Source organism: Oenanthe melanoleuca, chromosome 2, assembly GCF_029582105.1.
Source record: "Oenanthe melanoleuca isolate GR-GAL-2019-014 chromosome 2, OMel1.0, whole genome shotgun sequence".
In the NCBI taxonomy this organism is placed as follows: Eukaryota; Metazoa; Chordata; class Aves; order Passeriformes; family Muscicapidae; genus Oenanthe; species Oenanthe melanoleuca.
Genome location: NC_079335.1, coordinates 100,914,712 through 100,941,178, shown reverse-complemented (window position 1 = coordinate 100,941,178; position 26,467 = coordinate 100,914,712). Strand labels below are relative to the sequence as shown.

Here is a 26,467-nt window from a genome sequence, read left to right as displayed (position 1 = left end):
GGGGGATATTTTTTTTAATTTTTGGGGATTTTTTGGGGGGGATTTTTTTGGGGGGGTTTTGGCAATTTTGGGAGATATTTTTGGGGATTTTCTTGGGCTTTTTTGGGGGGTTTTTTTTGGGTTTTTTCACACCTTTGGCCGCCAGCTTCAGGTGCTTTTTGTGGATTTTTCTGAGGATATTTTTGGTAATTTTTGTGGCATTTTTTTCGGGTTTTTGGTAATTTTGGGGGATTTTTTGGTAATTTTGGGGATTTTTTTTTTTTGGATTTTGGTAATTTTTAGGGATGTTTTTAACATGTCGTTTGGGTTTTTTTTTAGTTTTTTGGGGATTTTTTGGGTATTTTCGGGGATTTTTGGAGGGTTTAGGGGATTTTTTGGGGGGATTTTTTGGAGATTTTTTTCTGATTTTTGGCGGTTTTTGGTTGCAATTTTTTTGATAATTTTTGGGGGAGTTTTGGGTAGTTTTTTGAGGATTTTTATCCCCTTTGGCTGCTAGTTCCAGTTCATTTTTGGGTTTTCTTTTGGGGATACTTTTGGTAATTTTTGAAGATTCTTTTGGGGATTGCTTTTTGGAAATTTTTTTTGGAATTTTGGTAATTTTTGAGGATATTTTTGGGATTTTTTTGGGTTTTTTTGAGGGGTTTTTTTGAGGATTTTTGGGGGGGTTTTCAGGAATTTTTGGGGGGACTTTGGGGATTTTTTTTTTTTTTTTAATTTTTGGCGATTTTGGGGGGGAATTTTTTTGGTAATTTTGGGGTTTTTTGGGGGGATTTTTCTTTCCTTTGGCCGCCTGCTCCAGCTGATTTTTTGGGATTTTTTTGGGGATATTTTTGGTAATTTTTGTGGATGTTTTTGAGATGTTTTTGGTTTCTTTTTTTAGTTTTTTGGGGGATGTTTGGGGGATTTTTTTGGGATTTTTGGAGGGATTTTTTTCTGATTTTTGGCCGTTTTTTGGGGATTTTTTTTTTTAATTTTTGGGGGTTTTGGGGAATTTTTTGGGCTTTTTTCTCCCCTTTGGCCGCTAGTTCCAGCTCATTTTTGGGGTTTTTTTGGGGGATAATTTTGGTAATTTTTGAAGATTTTTTTTGTGGATTATTTTTTGGGATTTTTTTGGGGTTTTATTGAGGTTTTTTTGGGGATTTTTTTGGAATTTTGGGGGGTTTTTAAGGAATTTTTTGGAGGATTTTTTTCGGGATTTTTTTTTAATTTTTGGCAATTTTTTGGGGAATTTTTTTGGTAATTTTTGAGGATTTTTGGGGGGAATTTTTTGAAGGATTTTGGTAATTTTTGGGGATGTTTTTGGGGGTTTTTTGGGTTTTTTTTCTCCCCTTTGGCTGCCAGATCCATGTGATTTTTGGGGATTTTTGGGGGGGGGGGGATTTTTTTTGGCTCTGTGGTAATTTTGGGGGATATTTTTTGGGTGGTTTTGGGTGTTTTTTGGTTAGTTTTTGGGAGTTATTTTCTCTTTCCCTGCCAGCTCCAGGTGGTTTTTTGATAATTTTTGGGGGGTTGTTGGTAATTTTTGAGGATATTTTTGGGTGGTTCTGGGGTTTTTTGGGGGGTTTTTTGGATTTTTTGTGGGGTTTTTGGGAATTTTTTGAGGGAAATTTTTCGGGATGTTTGTGGGAATTTTTGGGGAAATTTTTTTGGGTTTTTGGTAATTTTTGGGGATATTGTTGGGGATATTTTTAGGGTGTTTTTGGCAGATTTTTGGCTGTTTTTTTGGGTAGTTTTTTAGGGGTTTTCTCACATTTGCAGCCAGGTCCAGGTGATTTTTGGGGTTTTTTGGGGGATATTTTTGGTAGTTTTGGGGGTTTTTTTGAGTTGTTTTTTGGGATTTTTTTTCGGGAGATATTTTGGAGTTTTTGGGAATTTTTGGGGGGATTTTTTGAGGATTTATTTTTTTTTATTTTTTGGCGATTTTTTGGGGGAATTTTCTTGGTAATTTTGGGCAGTTTTTGGGGTAGGTTTTTTTTTGTTTTTTTTTTTTTTCTCCCTTTTGGCCGCCAGCTCCAGCTGATATTTGGGGATTTTTTGGGGATATTTCTGGTAATTTTGGGTTTTATTTTTTGGGGGGGGATTTCTTTTTTGGCTTTTGGTAATTTTTGGAGGTGTTTTTTTGGGTAGTTTTTTGATGGTTTTTTTCTCACCTTTGCCTGCCAGCTCCAGTTGGTTTTTGGATAATTTTTGGGGGGTTTTTGGTAATTTTCTGAGGATATCTTTTGGGTGGTTTTGGGGTTTATTGGGACTTTTTTGGGATTTTTTGTGGGGCTGTTGGGAATTTTTGGGGGAAATTTTTGCGGGGATTTTTTTTAAGGTTTTGGCAATTTTTGGGGACATTTTTGGGGTGTTTTTTGGGTTTTTTTCTCACCTTTGGCCGCCAGGTTAGAGTGATTTTGGGGGATATTTTTGAGGTGTTTCTAGGGGTTTTTTTTGGGATTTTTTGGGGGGGATTTGGTAAATTTTGGGGATTTTTGGGGGTATTTTTGCGGTTTTTTGGGGGGGTTTTTGGGTTTTTTTCTTTCCTTTGGCCGCCAGCTCCAGGATGTTTTGGGGGTTTTTTGGGGGATATTTTTGGTAATTTTGGGGGATTTTTTTGGGCTATTTTTGGGGAAAATTTTTGGGGTTTTTGGAAATTTTTAGGGATATTTTTGGATGGTTTTGGGTGTTTTTTGGGTAGTTTTTGGGGTTATTTTCTCACTTTTGCCTGCCAGCTCCAGGTGATTTTTTTGATAATTTTTCAGGAGGTTTTTGGAATTTTTTTGGGCATATTTTCTGGGTGCTTTTGGGGGTTTTTGGGATTTTTGGGGGGATATTTATTTGGGGATTTTTTTTTTTAATTTTGGTAATTTTTGGGGATATTTTAGGGAGGTTTTTTGGAGTTTTTTGAGTTTTTTGGGGGATTTTCAGGAAATTTTTGGGGGATTTTTTTGGGGATTTTTTTTTTTTTTTTAATTTTTGGCGATTTTTTTGGGGAATTTTCTTGATAATTTCGGGGAGTTTTTGGGGTAGTTTTTTGGGGGGTTTTGTCTCCCCTTCGGCCGCCAGCTTCAGCTGATTTCTGGGGGGTTTTTTGGGATTTTTTTGGGGGGATTTTTTTTGGCTTTTTGGTAATATTTGGGGATGTTTTTTGTGTGTTTTGGGTGTTTTTTTGGGTAGTTTTTGGATGTTATTTTCTCACCTTTGCCTGCCAGCTCCAGGTTGTTTTTTGGTAATTTTTGGGGGGTTTTTGGTAATTTTTAGGGATCTTTTCTCGGTGGTTTTGGGGTTTTTTGGGGCTTTTTGGGGATTTTTCGGGGGGAAATTTTTTGGGATGTTTGTGGGAATTTTTGGGGAATTTTTTTTGGGTTTTTGGTAATTTTTGGGGATGTTTTTGGGGTGTTTTTTGGGGTGTTTTTGGCTGGTTTTTTGGGTAGTTTTTTGGGGTTTTTCTCACCTTTTGCAGTCAGGTCCAGGTGATTTTTGGGGTTTTTTGGGAGATATTTTTGGTAGCTGTGGGGTTTTTTTGAGTTGTTTTTTGGTATTTTTTTGAGAGAGTTTTTGGAGTTTTTGGGAATTTTGGGGGGGATTTTTTTGGGATTTTTTTTTTTTTTTTGGCGATTTTTTGGGGGAAATTTCTTGGTAATTTTGGGGAGTTTTTGGGGTAGTTTTTTGGGGGGTTTTTTCTCCCCTTTGGCCGCCAGCTCCAGCTGATTTTTGGGGTTTTTTTGGGGATATTTCTGGTAATTTTGGGTTTTATTTTTTGGGGGGGGATTTTTTTTTTGGCTTTTTGGTAATTTTTGGAGATGTTTTTTTGGGTAGTTTTTTGATGTTTTTTTCTCACCTTTCCCTGCCACCTCCAGGTGGTTTTTTGATAATTTTTGGGGGGTTTTTGGTAATTTTTTTGAGGATATTTTTTGGGTGGTTCTGGGGTTTTTTGGGACTTTTTTGGGATTTTTTGTGGGTTTTCTGGGAATTTTTGGTTGGGAAATTTTTTAGGATGTTTGTGGGAATTTTTGGGTTTTTTTTTTTAAGGTTTTGGCAAATTTGGGGACATTTGTGGGGTGTTTTTTGGGTTTTTTTCTCACCTTTGGCCACCAGGTTAGAGTGAATTTGGGGGATTTTTTTGGGGTGTTTCTAGGGGTTTTATTTTGGGATTTTTTGGGGATATTTTTGGGTGGTTTTGGGTGTTTTTTGAGTAGTTTTTGGGGTTATTTTCTCACCTTTGCCTACCACCTCCACGTGGTTTTTGGGGTTTTTGTGGGGATATTTTTGGTAATTTTGGGGGATTTTTTGGGGGGAATTTTTAGGGGGTTTTGGTAATTTTTGGGGATGTTTTTGGGATGTTTTTTGGGGCTTTTTGAGGTTTTTTTGGGTTTTATTGGAGGATTTTTTGGGGGACTTTTGGGGGTTTTTGGGAATTTTTGGGGATTTTTTTCTAATTTTTGGCGATATTTTTGGGAGATTTTTTTTGTAAGTTTTTGGGGGGTTTGGGGTAGTTTTTGGGGCTTTTTTCTCCCCTTTGGCCACTAGTTCCAGCTCATTTTTGGGGTTTTTTTTGGCGATAATTTTGGTAATTTTTGAAGATTTTTTTGTGGATTATTTTTTGGGAATGTTTTGGGGGTTTTTGGTAATTTTTGGGCTGGTTTTTTGGGATTTTTTTGCAGGATTATTTGTGATTTTTGGGGGTGTCCTGGGGATGTTGTGTCTGCTCCTCTCCCGCCCCCACACCTCGCTGTCTGCATGGAGCTGCCACCGGGGGGGATGGGGCCTCGGGGGCTGTGCTGCTTGGCTTGCCGGGCTACCCTGGCTGCTGATTGCTCGCTTGCTGCCCGCTTGCTAGCTACCCCTGGCCTCTACCCCGCTGCTTTTGCCCCGCTGCTGCTACCCCGGCTCTGCCCCAGCTCTGCCCCGGCTCTGCCCCGGCTGCTGCCTTCCCCTCCCCCCTTCTCTCCTTCAGCTCCAAGATCTGTACCAGCTCCAGATGGGACCGGGACATCAGAGACTGCCTCCGGAGCCTGCCAAAGAAGCTTCTCGCCCTTCCCAGCAGCGACCGTCTCTTACTTTGGTGAAAACATTTTTTGTCATCTGGGATTGTACTTTCTGGTTGCTGGGAAGTGTTTCTCTTGTGTTTGTTAATAAATAGGTTTTTTCCACTTTTCCCCCCGAGTAAAATTCTTTCCGAGTCCAGTGGGGGGGAGGAATTGTGAGGGGGGCTTATTCTCTGGGGGGCTCCTTTAGAGGCTTCCCCCCAGTTTTGTCCTAAACTTGGACAATGGGGGACACAGAATTTAAGTGACAGTCAAATACTTAGCTCTTCCTCACCTTCTTCCGTTTGCTTAACATTAAACTGCCATGTATCATTGCAAGTTGGACTGTTAGAGGCATCTTATGATAGAAGTGCTTGAGAGGGAGCTGTGTTCTGCCTCTGATATCCTGGGGAAAATCTTCAAGAAATTAGTCTCCTCTGAAGTGGGATGTAAAAATAAGGAAGAAAAACTTAAATTCTGTCCTCTGCTAAAATTTATAAACTTTACAGGCTCTGGGTCTGAAAATAATATGGGGTTCCAACTTGATGAAGTAGATTGGACCTCTAGTAATGCTGCCACAAATGAGCAAAGCACAGGGTGAAAGAAACCAGAAATTCTGCTCACTAGTACAATGAACACTTGAGGGTAAAAAAAAATAAAAATCCAACATGCTCTGTAAACCTACCCTTGCCTGAGTTTGAACCCTGTCATTCATGAATCATGTACAAATGGAAGCCTGAAGGGCTGAGAAGTGGTGCTGGGCTGCCAGGCAAGAAGAGCACTGGGGTGTGAGCCAAGCAGTGTAGGCTCTCTGCCACTGGCCTCAGCTGACCTTGGGCTTTTGACTCCTAGAGTCTCAGTTTTCCCATCTACACATTAACTTCTGTTCTTCATGAAAGGCTACTTCATAAAGTAGCAGGCAGGATGAGGGGAGCTGTCTACACTTAGGGTTTTGCCGGTTCATTTTCTCTACAAACACAATATGAGAAGGGAAAGGCATCCAAAATTTGCAGAGGACAGAGGTGAGGCAGGCTGGGGCAGCCAGGCAAGAACTTTTCCCATCAGAGTTTTGGGAAGCAGCTTATCTGCGAAACAGCTTGAGACCCAGCCAGGTCCCAGACCTGAGAGCAGCCAGTGGCCAAGTGCAGAGGTGGAACTTACACTGAGGCTGTTTTTTAGATACTAAATGCTTGGATGGGTCAATGCTGACCACAGCACACAGGAGGTGTCTGAGGGGAGCTGTGCGGAGAGCAATGCTGGCCATGGGGACAGCAGCCCTAGCGCTCTTGGTACTGCTCGGCCTAAGAGTGACTATTGTGATGCTGAGGACACCTGCTCAGGTGAGCAGAGGTGAGTATTGCCATCTCACTGAGACAGCCTGTTTCATCTGCCCTGATAAGAGGAGGCTGGGGCAGGGAGAGAAGTAGCATATGATTTTTTTCCCTTCTATGCTTTTTTAAATTCAGCTGCTAGTGGGAGGAGAGTAAGGGGGCTTACTCTCAGATGAAGTCTCAGCAGCTGCTTCAGAAAGCTGCTGTCTCCAACTAGTGATGTAACATCATTCCCTCACCAGTGAGTTCTCTAGAAACAGACAGTCTCCTGTGAGGTTTTCCCTCCTGGTTCAGGGGGGGGTTTTGTTAGTAGGGCCTTGGTACAGTTACCAGAGGATACAGAGCAATACAAAGGATCAGTCTGGGGATGCTGTGCAGCACAGTGTTCTGACTATATTCCTCAGGAAGGCCAAGGGCTAATTTCAAAGAGGCCTTCCATCTGGAGATTCAGAAGAACCCTTATTGTCCACAGATCCATCAGATCCATCACTTATTCTGCTATCAATACCCTATTGGGGCACCTCTCAGCTTCTCTATTATTAACTACAATATATTTGTCATGCATGCAATGTCATATAGATCAGCTTCCTCTCCCACTGAACTCCCCTGAAACCAGAGAGATGCAGAATCTGGCTCCTCTAATACGTGAGATCCTCAATGTCATCTGTCAACCCCTACAACACCCTGAAACTTCCATACTCATTGCTTTTGATTACACTGTTCCTCCACTTCAAAGGATTTGGTTTCTCTCCAAGACATTTCAGAGCCCTAATAATCTCCACAAAGACTGTCTTCATTTCTCAGAGGTGAGAATAGTGGGACTGGGTGATGCTGACCAACTCGCCATTCTTCAAGGATGTCCAGGGATCCCAGGTGTCTCTGGCCCAAAAGGAGAACCAGGTCTCCCAGGAACAAAAGGTGAGGCCCCCAAAGCCAGTGATGAGCAATGTAATATGAGATGGTTTTGTTCCTTTGGTAGGGGGAGCAAGCTGAGCCTAGAGGAGTAGCTGGCCTGGCACTGGCTGCTGTGAGGAACTGGAGAATTAGAGTGGAAAACACCCCAATTAGACATATGCCAGTACACAAGGAGTGACCTGTTTCTTCCTTGAGTCCTGTCACAAATCTGAAGTCATCTTGGGGTGTGAAGTGTCTCATTTGTTTCTTCTACAGAAAATCATCCATTTATTTTGTGAGTCTGTATTGAACAGTCTGGGTGGGAGGGAGGCTGAGATGCTCTGCCTGTTTTCTGGGGAACAGTGTGGGAAATGTACTGGCAACTCCTATTCTGAGGAGCAAGAGAAATGGGGATCCTTCAGAGTTTTCATAGCCAACTCACAGAGAAGGTGAATCACATCAGCTGAGTGAGCTGATCCACCACAGCAAAATCCATGGACTGGCTCCACAATGTATCAAAGCTCATAAGAATTCATATGTGAACTGCAAATTAAGACTTGAAGTAGCAGCACCAGTGTAGTAAGGCTTCAACAAAAAAAAAAAGGACTAAAGTAAAAGAGTAAACGATGTCGCAAGACTGAATATTATTAACTTGGCTCCCTTGTTTCTGTGAAAGCCAAGGCCCAGTTGCCCAGGCTTCTGTGACTCCCCACTCTGGTCAGTTTGTAACGTGCACATAAAAAATGAGTCTCTTTGCAGGAGAAATGGGAGACCAGGGATTCCCTGGGAAAGCAGGACCACCCGGCACAAAAGGTAATGTGTGAACATATGCAGCTCTAATCCATAAATGCCCCCAATCTCAGTACATGCATTGGGAGACTGGGTCTACAGAGATGAACTGCAGGACTGGCCATAGGCTAAGAAACGGTGCTGAAGTAGCATAAGAAAAGCCGGATTCGGGGGGTATGGGTCTTGCACAGAGTGAGCACTAGAAACAGTGTCCTTGAGTGGGACCACAGCAGAGAAGAAAATACCACTCTTCTCAAAATTTCCCACCGACCCTAAAATCAGACCTCTCCTCATTCCCCACTCCTACCCTAACCTGCCTCCAGCATAACAAGCATGCCCAACTACCCCCCAGCTCTAAAGAGCTTTGTAGCTCTCTGTGGAGCTTCAGCCCAGAGGCCTGATGCAGAGGCACAATGCTGAGTGCTTGTTCTGCCATTTGACAGGGGCGATTTAAAGAACACAGACACCAATGGAAAGAATGGTCTTATTTTACTATGAATATAAAGGCAGCACAAAAGTGAAATTATATGTTCAATAAAACTACATGCATGGCTTTGGTAACAAGCAAAAAGCAAGGTAATGCACCTAATCATTATTATATGAGAGGCAGGATAGTGATGGAGAAAGATACATCACAAATTGCCTAAATACTTTACCATCATCCAGAGTTTGAAGTTGCTGGGGAGCCCCTTTTCACAGCGAAGACCTGGAGAACCTTTCCTGGCAATTGGGAAAATCCTACATGGTGTGTCCACCCATAGCTGCGGTCTCCGGATTAGCCCTGAAAGGGAGGCCAGTGTTCACAGGTACAAATTGGCAAGTCAAAGTGACTTGGTTATATTTTTAGCACAGAAACATCTGGATCTGATGGCATGCTTCCCGCTTAGCCAGTGCCAGCAGCTGGTCAGAGCCCAGGCCTCTGCTGGGAGGGTTTTCCCAAAAAATACCCTACAAACAAGCCTCTATTCACGTCAGTTGGAAAAGTTTCTTAAAATTATACATTTCTTGCAGATAGCTACATAACAGCTAGCATTAGTATCTTTGCCATCTATTTTTGGTAAATAATACTGATGGTGTTAATCACACAATGCCCAGGATCCATCTTGTAAGTCAACTCCGGCTTAGGCCTGCTGCCCAGGCCTAGGCACATCAGTGCTTTCAGCAGCCTCCAGCCTTTGACTTGGTGCACAGTGCCAAATTTACCACAAAAATGGGATCAAACAATGGCACACGATGAGGTTTCCCTTGTGTCACATCCTGAGGTGTCTCCTTAGACCTGAGATCACCTCTGGAGGACATGCAGGTGGTCTGGAACCCAGCTCTTTCCAATGCCCGCCGATGAGAGACTGCAGGAGACTGTTCTTAGAGGTTTTCATGGTTGTTTATTGTTTCTTATCTCAGGAATGCTTGGTCCAGTGAACAGCAGTCTGCTCGCCAGACGTCCAGGGCAGAATCTGCCTGGCAGAGGCAGGACTTATCTTTTATAGTCTAAACTACATACTAGGTATTTACAAATGACCCCCAATACAATACAATCTTGTTACATGGTCCAGATCTGTTCTCATCCAATCTAAAAGTGCCAGCGTGTCACCCAGCATGGATGACATGGAGATGAAGGAGGAAGAGGTATCCACACCCCCAGTTCTCCATCTTGGCCACTTGTCCCTTATCACAAACATTCTAGAAATCTGCTAATTCTACATTCTAACAGTCTAATTTACACTCTATTTATTTTTGTGGCTTGCATTTCTTCTCTCAATGTTGGTAAATTGTTCCAAGGAGCTAAATCCAGCCCCTGAGACACCTGGGTCTCATTCGAGGGTCTTTGGGGACCCCGCCAGGGGGGTCTTAAACCTTCCAGGGAAGCCAGAGGAATACTCTGGACTCCCACACCCTTGTAATGGGATGAACCCATTAAGAGGATTATGTCTGTTGAGGCTTTCACCACCCAGGCTTGCTTAGGACCTTCAGCAGGATATGTGCTGCAAATACTGGAAATGTGTCTCTTCTGAAGAATCCAGTTGCCAGCACAAGGGAGCTGTAGGAACTGAGCAGCAGGCCTAAGCCAGTGCCCTGAGCAGTGCCCTGACTAGCAGGGAAGTCAGCCCTTTTACATGCCAAATATGAAGCTATTTCCTGGCCAAAAGCACACAAGACTTCCACTGAAATGCCAGCAGGAGATGGACAAACCCACTGAAAAACCATGACAAACCCTATTGATCAAAATCTCACAGATGCCTGACTGCAAACAGAAAGCCCCCACAAAATGTCACTGAAATGGAACTGTGAATTCCCCATACCTTCCAAGAGATGTAGCAGCAGCTCTCTCCCCTGTATCCTGCACTTCCTGCTGTTACTGAGAGATACTGCTGATCAAGAGAACAGCCAGGCTGAGGCAGCAGCAGCAGCAGCACCTGGGACACTCAGCTGAGCACTGTAGCTTTGGACGTCTACACAGCCTCCCTTATACATTTGGGATGTATGGAGGGGCTGGAGCAGCTATTTGTGGAGGCACTGTAATTCATTTGCATTGGATAGTCTGTGATGAGAATTTTCCTCTTGTGTTTTGTAGGAGCAGCTGGAGAGCCTGGCTTCCTAGGACAGAAAGGTAAATCATGCTGCGCTGAATTTATCATGTGAGCTACTTAGTAAACTTCCACCCTATGCTGTTCTGGTACAACACACCATATGGGAGCAGTTATCCAGTACTGGATGGGGCCATTTGGTGACAGTTATATCTCATTATAGGCTCTGCCCTGGCCCAGGTGCTGTGGGTAATTCTGCTCCCAAACCTGATGTTCAGCTGGTGCTGCTGCCTGGCACCATCAGCTGCAGAAGCCACAGGGCTGAGGGACTAGCCAGATTTGGGCAGAGCTCTTAATATTCCCATGCTATGGCAAAATGCAGAGGTGCAAATGAAATTCAGTTCCTGCTAGCGCCAGGGGAACACATCTCTACCAGCACTAGCAATAAGGTATTAGAGAAACATGGTTTTTTTCCCTTGTGCCATCATCCTGCATGTGAGGGCCACAGGCACCCATCACTGAGCACTATCTGCACTGTGGCTTCCCTGTCTGAAGTTTGGCTGGCAATCAGGGAGTCCAACACAGCTGGTCTGGCAGATGGTTCCAGTTGTTACTGCTGCTCCCAAGACACTGGCTTAAGCCCTGTGCCAGCAGCAGCCATTCCCCTGATGGACTTGTTCCTCTGCCTTTCCAAGGGGCATTTCTTCCTCCTTCCCACATTCACCGACATCCCACATGTCCCAGCCCAAAGGGACTCACTGGCACCAACTGTTGGTACACAGCTCCATGGGCTGGGCAACAGCAGGGCAGAGCAGCTAGGTCCAAAGGAGATATGTCTCGTGTCAGTCTCACCATTTGGACCTCTAAGCCCTAAAACAGATGCCAGCAGGAAATAGAATATGCCAGGTCCAACAGGCCAAGTGAGGCAAGGCTGCTGCTCATTCTGCATATATATATATATATATATTTACAGTGCACGCCCCAGAGGCCACCCCATGTACCTCCTGGTTAACCTGGAGAGCTCTTCCTAGCAGCTAGGTGTCATTGCGGCAGTTACAGTGGTTTGTGACTTGGCTTCTCACCTGCTCCTCTGTGCTTTCCTGGGTCTGTGCAGATAGGCTGGTGGGTCTCCTCTGGTGGGCCTGGTAGCACCCAGGACAGCTTATATTAAGTCTTCCTGCCTACTTTCTCTATGCTTTGCATTTGCTTGCTGCACACGAGCCAAGCACTTCCTCAAACATCACAGCTCTCCAGCTTCAGCTGGGAAAGGGGAGTGCTGGGTGTGGAGAGTGGAGAGCAATTGATGGTGTTGTTTGTCCAACAGGAGCAAAAGGAGAGCCTGGATTTTCAGAAATATGGGGTGAATTTCATCCTAGGTTTTCACGACACTGGTCAGCTTTGCAGAGTGAATGGTGGTGGACTACCTGCACCAGAGGTCAGGACAGGATAGGACAAGTTCAGAGTGACATTGAAAGATAGAGTAAGGAAATATCACTGTTATCTTTGCTTCTCACAGGCACATGCAGCTTCTCTGTATTCCAGCTGAGCTGGGGAAGTCATGACCTCTGAGCACTACTTAGATGTCCTGTTCTTTGTGTGTCCTGAAGGAGGTGTGTCTGAGTTTTTCAAAGACTTGGTTTCTGATTTCTAAGATGAAACCACTACACACAGCTATATAGACGTGGCTACTTCAAAGGCAGTTACACTCATGCACTTGCAGTGATACCCCTTTAGTACTTGTGGAGTTGATGTGTGTGATAGTGGTGCTCAGATTAACTTATTCTTTGGAAGATAAGAAGAAAAATAAAAGAAACCATTTTGAATTGACCCATCTGCCTCCATGAGCTAAAGTAACCTGCTCTGGCTGCAACTGGGTGCTGTAGGACCACAATAATGTGAAAAGGCTCAGACAGATCAAAGCTGCTGTAACACCTGACACTGGGAAGTCACTGAACTGATCTCTTGCTGCCCAGACACTTCTCTGTGCATGCAAAAGATTTGGCTAATAGGAAGGAAAAGGAAAAGGCCAAGTCCAGGACCACTTCCCTGCTAGGAAGGTCACAAGACAGCCTGGTACAGCTGTGTATACATATATCACACACAGCACACTGGGACACCTGCACTAAAGCACCGCCTTCGATCATTTCGCCAGGCATTCTCTATAACAGCTACTAATGAAGCTGTGGGCTGGGATGTCTGATAAGGAACATTCAGTCATCTGTGAATCTGAACTTCTATCAGTAGGTATGGTTTTGGAGAGAGTAAAAGGTTTACATAGAATGTATATATATATATGTATATGTATATATAAATGTACGTATTCAAAAGTGTTGTGTGTCTTGGAGAGATCTTAGTGTGTGACTTCCAGTACTTAGGGGGTGCTCAGAAAAAAGCTGGAGAGTGATTTTTTTTTTTTTTACATGGGCAGCGACAGGACACCGGGGAATGATTTACAGCTAAAAGAGGCGAGTTTTAGATTAGTTATTAGGAGATGATTCTTTACTCGGAAGGTGGTAAGACCCTGGCACAGGTTGATCAGAGAAGCTGCAGCTACCCATCCCTGGAAGTGTCCAAGGCCAGGTTTGGATGAGGCTTGGAAGCAACCTGGTCCAGTAGAAGGTGTCCCTGCCCAAGGCAGGGGATGAAATGAGATGATCTTTAAGTCTCCTTCCAACCCAAACCGTGGGTGATTCTATGATTCAATCCATAAAGAATGAGCTGAACACTGTTAACTTCATCACAGGGAGCTGTCCCTCTCTGTCACTACCTCCTTTGCTGTCAACTACCTACACACTCCCTGTGCCCTGCACACATTCTGGAGCTCGGACAAATTCCTGGATCATGAGTTTGGCATCCTTTTCAGAGCAGCTCCATCATCGAGACCCTGAAAGATCATAGCAGATAAGAGGAGTCTCAGCACCTTGCACCATTTCTTTCTTAGAAGGTGCCCATCTCCCCTGCAACATACAGGCTCAGAAGCCATGGCAGGGTTTTGTTCCCAGCAGCTCTACATGAGGATCCTGCATACAAAGAGGTAGCTGGGTGCTGAAGGGCTCAAAGGCTCAAGGCTGATGTGCTCTCTGGATCAGTAAACACATTATAACTCTTTCCATTTGATCTCTGATTTGCACAGAACCCAGAAACTGCCAAGAACTGTTGGCCAAAGGGAAGATTTTGAGTGGCTGGTACACAGTCTACCCCCAAGACTGCAATGCCACCACCGTCTTCTGTGACATGGACACAGATGGTGGGGGATGGATTGTGAGTAGGATGAGAGGGAGGTTTACATGTTCCTGCAGTGATTCTTGTTAAGGCTGCAAAGGATGGCTCAAAAATAGAAACACATAGCTGAGGCTCACGTCTGCAAGCCAGTGTGAATCCGTCTGGACGCAGGGGATTCACAAGACTTGTCTTTGGAGACAAGCTAAGTGCCACAGACCCACTCCCTGCTTAAATCAGCAAATCGCTTCCTCCTCATTTCCAAGGGCACATGGAGGAGATCCCTGAGGGATTCTTGTGGGATTTGCTCCCCCGACACCCACAGGAATGTTCTGATGCAGGGGAAGCATTTACCATAGTGGGCATGTCCCCCAGGCACTGTGGATGCTTTTGAATATGGGATGGACTGGTGGGGCTGAGGGTCTCTTTCAGGTTTTTCAGAGGCACTGGGATGGGTCAGTGAACTTCTTGTGAGATTGGGATTCATACAAACGAGGCTTTGGCAACCAGCTAACGGAGTTCTGGATGGGAAATGACAACATCCACTTCCTCAGCTCTCTGGGTAAGGTCTGCCTCTGTCCTGGGCTGGGGCCATGAGAGTCTAACTCCTGTACCACACTGGGTCATTGTAGACCTCTAAGCTTCTCATATTCATCTGAGGCCCCCACTGTTAATTCCAAACAGGATGCAGGCTCTTGCAGCCCATTGCATACAGGAAATTGCACTCTGAAAAACAGCAAAACTAGAAGTCAGGGAAGAGAATGAGCTGGCTGCATGATCTATTCTAGAGAGAGGCCAACATATCTTCCTACTTGGACTGGTTGTGATGGCATCATCTGGGCCACACTCTGCCTTGTTACAGCTGTGTGCAGGACTCCTGCCCATGACCACCCAATATCATATCTGAAAAGGTGCTTCCCTAGAAAACCATCACAGGTATAGGAGGCTCTGTAGGAATTTTAAATAAATCAAAATCTCTCAAGTAGTGGCAGCTCCTCTCAAGTTAGCTCACAGCTCTTTAAACTCTCCACCCCGAAAACCAGTGTCATACCCACCACCTGTCCTGCACCACTGCTGTCCATCTTCTCCATGTTCTCTTCTAGGACCCTGTGAACTCCATGTTGACCTGAGAGACTTTGAGAACAACTACTATTTTGCCAAGTATACTTCATTCAGAGTTTTAGGAGAGTCAGAGAAATACGGACTAGCTCTAGGAGACTTCCTTGGTGGAAATGCTGGTAAGTTTGAGGCAGCTCACTGGGAAAGTCTGTTTCCTAGAGCATTTCAGAAGTGTTCAGCTTCTATGCAGAGATGTATCATGCTACATGCTGTTCCTTGTATCAGCTATATTTTGGGTAAACTTTTTAAAACTGGCCATGATACCTCAGGTACTGAGTGACCTCTGGGTACAGGGATGGAGGGGGACACCCATCACCCAAAGAAATGTGACTCAGAGCATTACCTACAAGCCCAGCCCTATGGTTTAACAGCAAATGAGCCTGATCCTGAGCAGCACCCAATCCAATTGACCTCGCCAACAGCTCTGCAGCAGCCAGGTCAAGTTCTGCTTTTGGTTACACTGGCAGAAGACATTTGCCCACAAGGTTTGGCATTTCCAGGGCTGGGGTGCTGTTCAACACTTGCAGCATCAGCACTCATCCTCTTAATACCTGATGTTTTGGGTTTTTTAAAAACGTAAACTAATCTTCTTCAAAATTCAATATCCATCATTCAGGAATAAGTGAAACCAATACCTGAGAGAGCCGGGTGTTTTTTGCAGTGTACAAAGCCACCTGGGTTTATGTGGCTTTGTACACTGCAACTCTGTCTGGTAATTCAGACCTCAGTGTGTCTACAGAGAACCTGAGCATTGCAGGAGAAGTGACACCTGTGTACCTGTGAAGAGAATCTGGTCCATTTGATTCACAGGCATGGGTAAATTCTCCATGTGTTCTAGCAGAGCTCAAGATACTTCTTTTGTCCAAGACAAGGAGGAAACCTGGGCAAGAGAGAAGCAGGGTTTATACAACCTGCCTTGCACCAAGCAAGGGCCACTGATGCAAGGCAGGACTGCACATCAGGGTCCCGTTTGTGATCCCTACTGCAGTAACTGTGAATGCGTGCTCTCTGCAGGAGACTCCTGATCGTACCACAGGGACATGTCATTTTCAACAACAGACCAGGACAATGACATGAGCTTCTTTAACTGTGCCACAGAATACATGGGAGCATGATGGTACAATGATTGCCATTACTCCAACCTGAATGGGATGTACTGGATGGGTGCACATGAGCTACGCTGATGGCATCAACTGGAAGACAGGCAAAGAATACCACTACTCCTATAAGCAAACGGAAATGAAGTTCAGGCCAGTTTAAAATGGTGACATGGTGCCTGACAGCTCCAAGAGGTGCCACTCACCAACCAGAAGACACAAAACATAATATTGATTGGGGACAAAAAGGAAGGATATTAAAGGTTATGCCTTCTGCCTAGAACAGGATTTTTGAAGCCAGATTTTTGTTGCTGGTTTGAACTCCTGTAAGCACCAGACCTTGGCTCTTACTCTCACCCTGACTACCTCCAGCAGCCCCACTGATGCTAACTGAGCCCAAGCACCTTTCTATGAAAAGTGCATTACCTTGATTTAAAGATGAAGGGATGAGTGGGGCCAGGCCATCTCAGTAAAGCTCTCTCATGTTATTACCCTAGATGGTAACTACTGGTAATTTCCAGTCTAATTCATGTATATGAAGACTCCAACATGCATGCAACCTCTTTCCATTGGACCCAAGAGCCATCCGAAAGGCACTTAATTCCTGACTTGTCCCGCTCTCCCTGCAGGCTGTGATGGAGCCATAATGTCGAACAGTATGAAAAAGACTGAGCTTCCAGCACAGGGCTGTCAGCACTGTTTACCAGCTTCTCCCTTCCATCCCCGATTGTTCCAGGACCTCAGCTCCTGGAACCACAGCAAAGCTGCTCAGCACTTCCCACCAGGACACAGCTGCAGCTGGGCCCAGAGCCAGCTTTAGCCACTCTTCCAGGGCATGTTACTCACTAGCTGCTGTGGACCAAGAGCTGTATGCAAAAGTCTGTTCAGCAGCATGTGTGGTACACAAGCCACTACACCAGTTCCAAGCAAAGCCTTGCACATGTGGTCATCATGTACATTGCCAGTACCTTCCATTTCATCTTGTTTCCAGTAGCCTTTGAGGGTGGGCTATCTGCTGGTGGGTGGACACAGTTTCATCCAGTTCATGTATTGTATTTGACTATTAGCAGAACTGGGTCTCTTCCTGTGCTCACTGTCGCTGATGCTGGAGACAGGAATGTGACATGTACACACACTGAGTTCATACAGCAAAAGCCAGATTTTATTGATGTACGTCCCCTTTTTTAGGGGTTTCGAATTTCCCTCTCTTACACATGTGATTGGTTAAGGGTATTAACTCCGCCCAGCTCACTGCCCAGTGATACAGGCACATTTTTTGGGGGGTTTTTGGGGATTTTTCGGGGGGAAATTTTTTGGGATGTTTGTGGGAATTTTTTGGGGAATTTTTTTTTGGGTTTTTGGTAATTTTTTAGGAGGTTTTTGGGGATGATTTGGAGTGTTTTTGGCTGTTTTTTTGGGTAGTTTTTTGGGGTTTCTTCTCACCTTTTTCGGCCAGCTTCAGGTGATTTTTGGGGTTTTTGAGGATATTTTTGGTAATTTTTGGGGGGACTATGTTGGGGGAAATTTTGGGGAGATTTTTTTTTGGAATTTTTTGGGGGATTTTTTGGGGATTTTTTGGGGCTTTTTGGGGGGATTTTTTTGGGATGTTTTGGGTGGTTTTTTGTGTGGTTTTAGGATTTTTTGGGGTTTTTTTTTGGAGGGTGTTTTGGTAATTTTTGGGGGAATTTTTTTGGGTAATTTTTTTGGAATTGTTTTGGGATTGTTTGGGGATTTTTGGAGATATATTTGGGGTGTTTTTTGGGAAAATTTTTGGTGTTTTTTGGGATTTTGGGATTTTTTTGGGATTTTTGGAGGGTTTTTGGGAATTTTTGGGGGGAATTTTTTTAAATTTTTTTTCGGATTTTTGGGGGATTTTTTTGGAGATATTTTTGGGGTGTTTTTTGGGGGTATTTTTCTCACCTTTGGCAGCCAGGTTATGTGATTTTGGGGTTTTTTTTGGGTATTTCTAGGGGGGTTTTTTTGGGCATTTTTTAGGGGGATTTTTGGGGTTTTTTTGGGAGGATTTTCGGGAGGGGTTTGGGGAATTTATTCGGAATTTTTGACGATTCTTTTGGAATTTTTGGAGATTTTTGGGGGATTTTTTTTTGGCAATTTTTTGGGGGTTTTGTTAAGTTTTGGGGATATTTTTGACTTGTTTTTTGGAATGTTTTTTAGGTTTTTTTCTCACGTTTGGCCACCAGGTCAAGGTGATTTTGGGGATATTTTTGGTAATTTTTTGGGGATTTTTTTGGGATTTTTTTTCAGTATTTTTGGTAATTTTGGGGGGGGTGAGGTTTGGTAATTTTGGGGATTTTTTGGGGGAAATTTTTTGAGAATCTTTTTGGGGTTTTAGGGAATTTTTTTCCAGGTTTTTGGGGATATTTATGGGGATATTTTTTGACGATTTTTTGAGACTTTTTATGGGATTTTTTGGGATTTTTGAGGGGGTTTTGGAATTTTTTCTGGAATTTTTTTGGGGATAGTTTTTGGAGTTTTTGGGGATTTTTTGGGGATTATTTTGGGGATTTTTGAGGATACTTTTGGGGAATTTTTTTTTTATTTTTGGAGATATTTTTGGGATGTTTTTGGGGCTTTTTTCACCTTCGGCTGAGAGGATGCGGTGACCTTTGGGGATTCTTTTGGGGTGTTTCTAGGGGGTTTTTTTGGGAATGTTTTGGGGGCTTTTGTTGATTTTAGGGAGTTTTTTGGGGAATTTTTTGGTGTATTTAGGGGAATTTTTTTTGGAAGGTTTTGGGGATTTTTTGAGGATTTTTTTGGAAGTTTTGGGGATTTTTGGGGGAGTTTTTTAGGGAATTTTTTTGGGGATTTTGGTAATTTTGGGGGATATTTTGGGGTGTTTCTAGTGGGGTTTTTTGGGATATTTTTGGGAGGTTTTGGTAAATTTAGGGGATTCTTTGGGGGGTATTCTTGGGGTGTTTTTGGGATTTTTTTGGGGTTTTTTTCCTTACCTTTGGCTTCCAGCTCCAGATGGTTTTTGGGGTTTTTTTTGGGGGGATATATTTGGCAATTTTTGGAGATTTTTTGGGGGATTTTTTGGAGGAATTTTTTTGGGGATTTGATAATTTTGGAGGATATTTTTGGGAGGATTTTTTGGGGGTTTTTGAGGTTTCTTTTTTAATTTTGGGGGGCATTTTTTGGGATTTCTGGTGGGCTTTTGGGAATTTTGGGGGGAATTTTTTCGGGTTTGTTTTTTTTTTTTTTAATTTTTGGCGATTTTTTGGAGATTTTATTTTTTTTTTGTTTTTGAAGGGTTTTTAGGTAGTTTTTTTGGGTTCTTTCTCCCCTTTGGCCGCTAGCTCCAGCTGATTTTTGGCATTTTTTGGGGAGATATTTTTAAAAATATTTGGGGAGTTTTTGGGGATTTTTTTGGGGAATTATTTTTGGGTTTTTGGTAATTTTGGGGGATATTTTTGGGAGGTTTTTTTGGGTTTTTTGGGGTTTCTTTGGGATTTCTTTGCGATTTTTTCGGGGATTATTTGGGATTTTGGGGGGTTTTTGGGAAAATTTGGGGGGATTATTTTGGGGATTTTTTTTTTTTTTAATTTTTGGCAATTTTTTTGATATTTTTATTTGTAATTTTTTAGGGTTTTTTGGTAGTTTTTTTGGGGTTCTTTCTCCCATTTGACTGCCAGCTCCAGCTGTTTTTTGGGATTTTTTGGGGGGATATTTTTTTTAATTTTTGAGGATTTTTTGGGGGGGATTTTTTTGCGGGTTTTTGGCAATTTTGGGGGATATTTGTGGGGTTTTTTGGGCTTTTTTGGGGTTTTTTTTTGGGTTTTTTTCCCACCTTTGGCCGCTAGCTCCAGGTGCTTTTTGTGGATTTTTCTGAGGATATTTTTGGTAATTTTTGTGGCATTTTTTTCGGGTTTTTGGTAATTTTGGGGGGTTTTTTGGTAATTTTGGGGATTTTTTTTTTTTGGATTTTGGTAATTTTTAGGGATGTTTTTAACATGTCGTTTGGGTTTTTTTTAGTTTTTTGGGGATTTTTTGGGGATTTTTGGGGATTTTTGGAGGGTTTAGGGGATTTTTTGGGGGGATTTTTTTGGAGATTTTTTTCTGATTTTTGGCGATTTTTGGTGGCAATTTTTTTGGTAATTTTTGGGGGAGTTTTGGGTAGTTTTTTGGGGATTTTTATCCCCTTTGGCTGCTAGTTCCAGTTTATTTTTGGGTTTTCTTTTGGGGATACTTTTTATAATTTTTGAAGATTCTTTTGGGGATTGTTTTTTGGAAATTTTTTTTGGAATTTTGGTAATTTTTGAGGATATTTTTGGGATGTTTTTTGGGTTTTTTTGAGGGGTTTTTTTGAGGATTTTTGAGGGGGTTTTCAGGAATTTTTGGGGGGACTTTTTGGGGGATTTTTTTTTTTAATTTTTGGCGATTTTTGGGGGGGAATTTTTTTGGTACTTTTGGGTTTTTTTTGGGGGATTTTTCTTTCCTTTGGCCGCCTGCTCCAGCTGATTTTTTGGGATTTTTTTGGGGATATTTTTGGTAATTTTTGTAGATGTTTTTGGGATGTTTTTTGGTTTCTTTTTTTAGTTTTTGGGGGATTTTTGGGGGATTTTTTTGGGATTTTTGGGGGGATTTTTTAGGGGATTTTTTTCTGATTTTTGCCTGTTTTTTGGGGATTTTTTTTTTTTTTTTAATTTTTGGGGGGTTTTTGGGTAGTTTTTTGGGCTTTTTTCTCCCCTTTGGCCGCTAGTTCCAGTTCATTTTTGGGGTTTTTCTTGGGGATAATTTTGGTAATTTTTGAAGATTTTTTTGTGGATTATTTTTTGGGGTGTTTTGGGGGATTTTGGTAATTTTTGGGGATATTTTTGGGGTTTTTTGGGGGTTTTTTTCTCCCATTTAGCTGCCAGATCCATGTGATTTTTGGGGATTATTTTGAGGGAGGGGGATTTTTTTTGGCTCTTTGGTAATTTTGGGGGATATTTTTTGGGTGTTTTGGGGTGTTTTTTGGGTAGTTTTTGGGTGTTATTTTCTCTTTCCCTTCCAGCTCCAGGTGGTTTTTTGATAATTTTTGGGGGGTTGTTGGTAATTTTTTGAGGATATTTTTGGGTGGTTCTGGGGTTTTTTGGGGGGTTTTTTGGATTTTTTGTGGGGTTTTTGGGAATTTTTTGAGGGAAATTTTTTGGGATGTTTGTGGGAATTTTTGGGGAAATTTTTTTGGGTTTTTGGTAATTTTGGGGGATATTGTTGGGGATATTTTTGGGGTGTTTTTGCCTGGTTTTTTGGCTGGTTTTTTGGGTAGTTTTTTGGGGGTTTTCTCACATTTGCAGCCAGGTCCAGGTGATTTTTGGGGTTTTTTGGGGGATATTTTTGGTAGTTTTGGGGGTTTTTTTGAGTTGTTTTTTGGGATTTTTTTTCGGGAGATATTTTGGAGTTTTTGGGAATTTTGGGGGGGATTTTTTGAGGATTTTTTTTTTATTATTTTTTGGCGATTTTTTGGGGGAATTTTCTTGGTAATTTTGGGGAGTTTTTGGGGTAGTTTTTTATGGGGGTTTTTTTCCTCCCCTTTGGCCCCCAGCTCCAGCTGATTTTTGGGGGTTTTTTGGGGATATTTCTGGTAATTTTGGTGGATTATTTTGGAGGGGATTTTTTTTTTTCTTTTTGGTAATTTTTGGAGATGTTTTTTTAGGTAGTTTTTTGATGTTTTTTTTCTCACCTTTGCCTGCCAGCTCCAGGTGGTTTTTTGATAATTTTTGGGGGTTTTTGGTAAATTTTTGAGGATATTTTTTGGGTGGTTCTGGGGTTTTTTGGGACTTTTTAAGGATTTTTTTGTGGGGTTTTTTGGGACTTTTTGGTGGGAAATTTTTTGGGATGTTTGTGGGAATTTTTGGGGGGATTTTTTTTTAAGGTTTTGGCAAATTTGGGGACATTTTTGGGATGTTTTTTGGGTTTTTTTCTCACCTTTGGCCGCCAGGTTAGAGTGATTTTGGGGGATTTTTTGGGGGTGTTTCTAGGGGGTTTTTTTGGATTTTTTTGGGGGGTATTTGGTAATTTTAGGGGATTTTTTGGGGGTATTTGTGGGGTTTTTTGGGGGTTTTTTTGGGTTTATTTTCTTTCCTTTGGCTGCCAGCTCCAGGTGGTTTTGGGCGTTTTTGGGGGGATATTTTTGGTAATTCTGGGGGATTTTTTTGGGGAATTTTTTGGGGGATTTTGTTGGGGGAATTTTTGGGGGACTTTTTTTGATAATTTTTGTTGGGTTTTTTTGGGGGATTTTTTTGGGTGGTTTTGGGTGGTTTTTTTGGGTGTTTTTCGGATTTTTTGGGATTTTTTGGAGGGGATTTTAGTAATTTTTGGGGGAATTTTTTTGGGGTGTTTTTTTGGAATTGTTTTGAGATTGTTTGGGGATTTTTGGAGATATATTTGGGGGTTTTTTTGGGAAAATTCTTGGGGTTTTTGGAATTTTGGGGGGTTTTTTTGGGATTTTTTTGGGTTTTTTTTGAGGATATTTTTTGGGAGTTTTTGGGTGTTTTTTGGGTTGTTTTTGGGGTTATTTCTCACCTTTTCCTGCCAGCTCCAGGTGGCTTCTTGATAATTTTTTGGGGTATTTTTGTTAATTTTTTGGGTATATTTTTTGAGTGGTTTTGGGGTTTTTTGGGGGTTTTTGGGAATTTTTTGGGGATATTTATGGGGTTATTTTTTGGGGATTTTGAGGTTTTTTGGGACTTTTTTTGGGATTTTTGGGGATTTTATGGGGGGTTTTTGTAATTTTTTTGGGAATTTTTTGGGGGATATTTTTGGTAATTTTTGGGGTATTTTTGGGGGTTTTTTTCTTATTTTTGGCCGCCAGCTCCAGGTGGTTTTTGGGGTTTCTTTCAGGGATGTTTTTGGTAATTTTTGGAGATTGTTTGGGGGATGTCTTTGGGGAAATTTTTTGGGGGATTTTGGTAATTTTTGGGGATATTTTTGGGATGGTTTTTGGGGGTTTTTTTGGAATTTTGGGGGGGATTTTTTGGGTATTTTTGATGGGATTTTTTTGGGCATATTTTGGGGGGTATTTTTTTTTTTTTAATTTTTGGCGATTTTTTGGATATTTTTTATGGTAATTTTGGGAGGTTTTTAGGTAGTTTTTTGGGGTTCTTTCTCCCCTTTGGCCGCCAGCTTCAGCTGATTTTTGGGATTTTTGGGGGGATATTTTTTAAAATTTTTTGGGAATTTTTGGGGATTTTTTTTGGGAATTGATTTTGGGTTTTTGGTAATTTTTGGGGATATTTTTCGGGGTTTCTGGGGGATTTCTTTTGAGGTTTTTTGCGGATTATTTGGGGATTTTTTGGGGGTTTTGGGGAATTTTTTGGGGACATTGTTGAGGATTTTTTTTTTTTAATTTTTTGAGTATTTTTTGGGGGATTTTTTTGGGGGTATTATTGGGAGTTTTTTCTTACCTTTGGCCGCCAGCTCCACGTGGGTTTTGGGTTTTTTTTGGGTGATATTTTTGATAATTTTTTGAGGATTTCTTGGGGGGGAATTTTTTGGGGGGAATTTTTTGGGGGGTTTTGGTGATTTTTGGGTATATTTTTTTGATTTTTCTAGGTTTTTTTTGAGGTTTTTTGGTATTTTTGGGGGGATTTTTTGGGAGTTTTGGGGAGGTTTTGGGAATTTTTGGAGGGATATTTTTGGGGATTTTTTAAAATTTTTTGTAATTTTTTTTTTTTTTGGGGGGCATTTTTCGGCATTTTTTGGGCGTTTTTTTCTTACCTTTGGCCGCCAGCTCCAGGTGGTTTGGGGGGTTTTTTTGAGGATATTTTTGGGGATTTTTTTTATGGAATTTTTTTTGGGTTTTTGGGTAATTTTTGTGGATATTTTTTGGGTAGTTTTTGGGTGTTTTTTGGGTAGTCTTTGAGGTTATTTTCTCTCCTTTGCCTGCCAGGTCCAGGTGGTTTTTTGATAATTTTTTGGGGGTTTTTGGTAATTTTTTGGGTATATTTTTTGGGTGATTTTGGGGTTTTTGGGGGATTTTTTTAATTTTTGGGGGATATTTTTAGGGTGTTTTTGGCTGTTTTTTTCGGTTTTTTCCTCACTTTTAGTGGCCAGGTCCAGGTGATTTTTGGGGTTTTTTGGGGGGATATTTTTGGTAATTTTTAGGGATTTTTGGGGGATTGTTTTGGGGGTTTTTTTTGGGAATGTTTGAGGGGTTTTTTTTGGTAATTTTTTGGGGGTTTTTTTGGGGGATATTTTTGGGATGGTTTTGGGTGGTATTTTGGGGAATTTTTAGGGTTTTTTTTTGTTATTTTGGGGGGCTTTGGGGACTTTTTTGGGGGAATTTTTTTGGAGTTCTTTTGGGATTTTTTGGAGGTATTTTTGGGGATTTTTGGGTGGTTTTTTTTCACCTTTAGCTGCCAGCTTATGGTGATTTTGGGGTTTTTTTTGGGGTGTTTCTAGGGGGTTTTTTGGGGTATTTTTTGGGGGGTTTTGGGGAATTAATTTTCAAGTTTTTGCGAATTTTTAAGGATTTTTTTTTTTTTAAGTTTTGGGGAGTTTTTTAGGGAAATTTTTTGGGAGATTTGGTAATTTTTGGGGACATTTTTGGGGTGTGTTTTTGTTTTTTTTCTCACCTTTGGCTACCAGGTTATGGTGATTTTGGGGGATTTTTGGGGGTGTTTCTAGAGGATATTTGGGAGTGTTTTGGTAATTTTAGGGGATTTTTTGGGGAGTATTTTTTGGGTATTTTTGGGATTTTTTGGGGGATTATTTGGGATTTTTTTTTTCTTACCTTTGGCAGACAGCTCCAGGTGGTTTTTAAGTTTTATTTTGGGAATGTTTTTGGGGATTTTTGGGGATTTTTGGGGGAATTTTTCGGGTTTTTTTGGGATTTCTTCTGGAGTCATTTGGGATTTTTGGGGGGATTATTTTTTCGGATTTTTTTTTTTAATTTTTGGCGACTTTATGGAGAATTTTTTTGGTAATTTTTTGGGGGTTTTTGGGTAGTTTTTTGGGGTTCTTTCTCCCCTTTGGCCACCAGCTCCAGCTGATTTTTGGGATTTTTTGGGGGGGATATTTTTTAAAATTTTTGGGGATTTTTTGGGGGGAATTTTTTTTTTTTTATTTTTGGCAATTTTTGGGGATATTTTTGCGATTTTTTGGGGGTTTTGGGAATTTTTCGGGAATTTTTGTGGGTATTTTTTGGGATTTTTTGGGGTTTTTTTTTTTACCCTTTGCCGCCAGCTCCAGGTGAGTTTTGGGAGTTTTTCTGAGGAGATTTTTGGTGATTTTGGCGAATTTTTGGAGGATTTTTGGAATTTTTTAAGGAAATTTTTTTTATATATATTTTTGGGGATATTGTTTGGGAAATTTTTTGTGGATTTTTGGGGATTTTTGGGGAATTTTTGTAAGGATTTTTTTGAGGATTTTTTTTTTTTTTTAGTTTTTGGCGATTTTTTGGCGATTTTTTTGGGGTATTATTGGGGGGTTTTTTTGGCGTTTTTTTCTCTTCTTTGGCCACTAGCTCCAGGTGATTCTTGAGGGTTTTGTTGAGGATATTTTTGGTAAATTTTGGGGAATTTTTTTGGCAATTTTTGAGGGGGTTTTGGTAATTTTTGGGGACATTTTTGGGGTGGTTTTGGGTTTTTTTCTCACCTTTGGCTGCCAGGTTATGGTGATTTTGGGGGATTTTTTGGGGTGTTTCTAGAGGGTTTTTTTGGAATTTTTGAGGGGATTTTGGTTATTTTAGAGGTTTTTTTGGGGGGTATTCCTGAGGTATTTTTGGGGGGCTTTTTCTTACCTTTGGCTGACAGCTCCAGGTGGATTTTAGGGTTTCTTTTGGGGATATTTTTCGTAATTTTTGGAGATTTTTTGGGGGATTATTGGGGGAATTTTTGGGGGGATTTTGGTAATTTTTGGGGATAATTTTGAAATGGTTTTTCGGGTTGTTTTGAAGTTTTTTTGGAATTTTTTGGGGGATTTTTTGGGATTTTTGGGGAGTTTTTGGGAAATTTTGGGGGGATTTTTTTGGGGACTTTTTTTTTTTTTTTTTAATTTTTGGCGATTTTTTGAGATTTTTAATGGTATTTTTTTGAGATTTTTGGGCCGTTTTTGGGGGTTCTTTCTCTCCTTTGGCCGGAAGGTGCAGCTGATTTTTGAGATTTTTTGGGAAGATATTTTTTAAAGTTTTTGGGGATATTTTTGGGATTTTTTTTGGGATTTTTTTTTTGGTTTTTGGTAATTTTGGGGAATATTTTTGGGGGTTTTGTTTGAGGTTTTTTGCGGATTTTTGGGGGGATTTTTTGGGGGTTTTTGGGAATTTTTGGGGGACTTTGTTGGGGGTTTTTTTTTTTTAATTTTTTGAGGATTTTGGGGGGATTTTTTTGGGGGTATTTCTGGGGTTTTTTTCTTACCTTTGGCCGCCACTTCCACGTGGTTTTGGGGGTTTTTTGGGTGGATATTTTTGGTAATTTTTGAGGATTTTTTGGGGAGAATTATTTTTGGGGTTTTGAGGCATTTGGGGGGATATTTTTGGGATTTTT

The 26,467-nt window shown here is 41.6% G+C and overlaps 1 pseudogene; it reads left to right on the top strand.

Moving 5' to 3' along the window:
• Positions 1-6,271: 6,271 nt before the first annotated feature.
• Positions 6,272-16,195, top strand: LOC130249465 (ficolin-2-like; annotated as a pseudogene).
• The last annotated feature ends 10,272 nt before the right edge of the window (positions 16,196-26,467 follow it).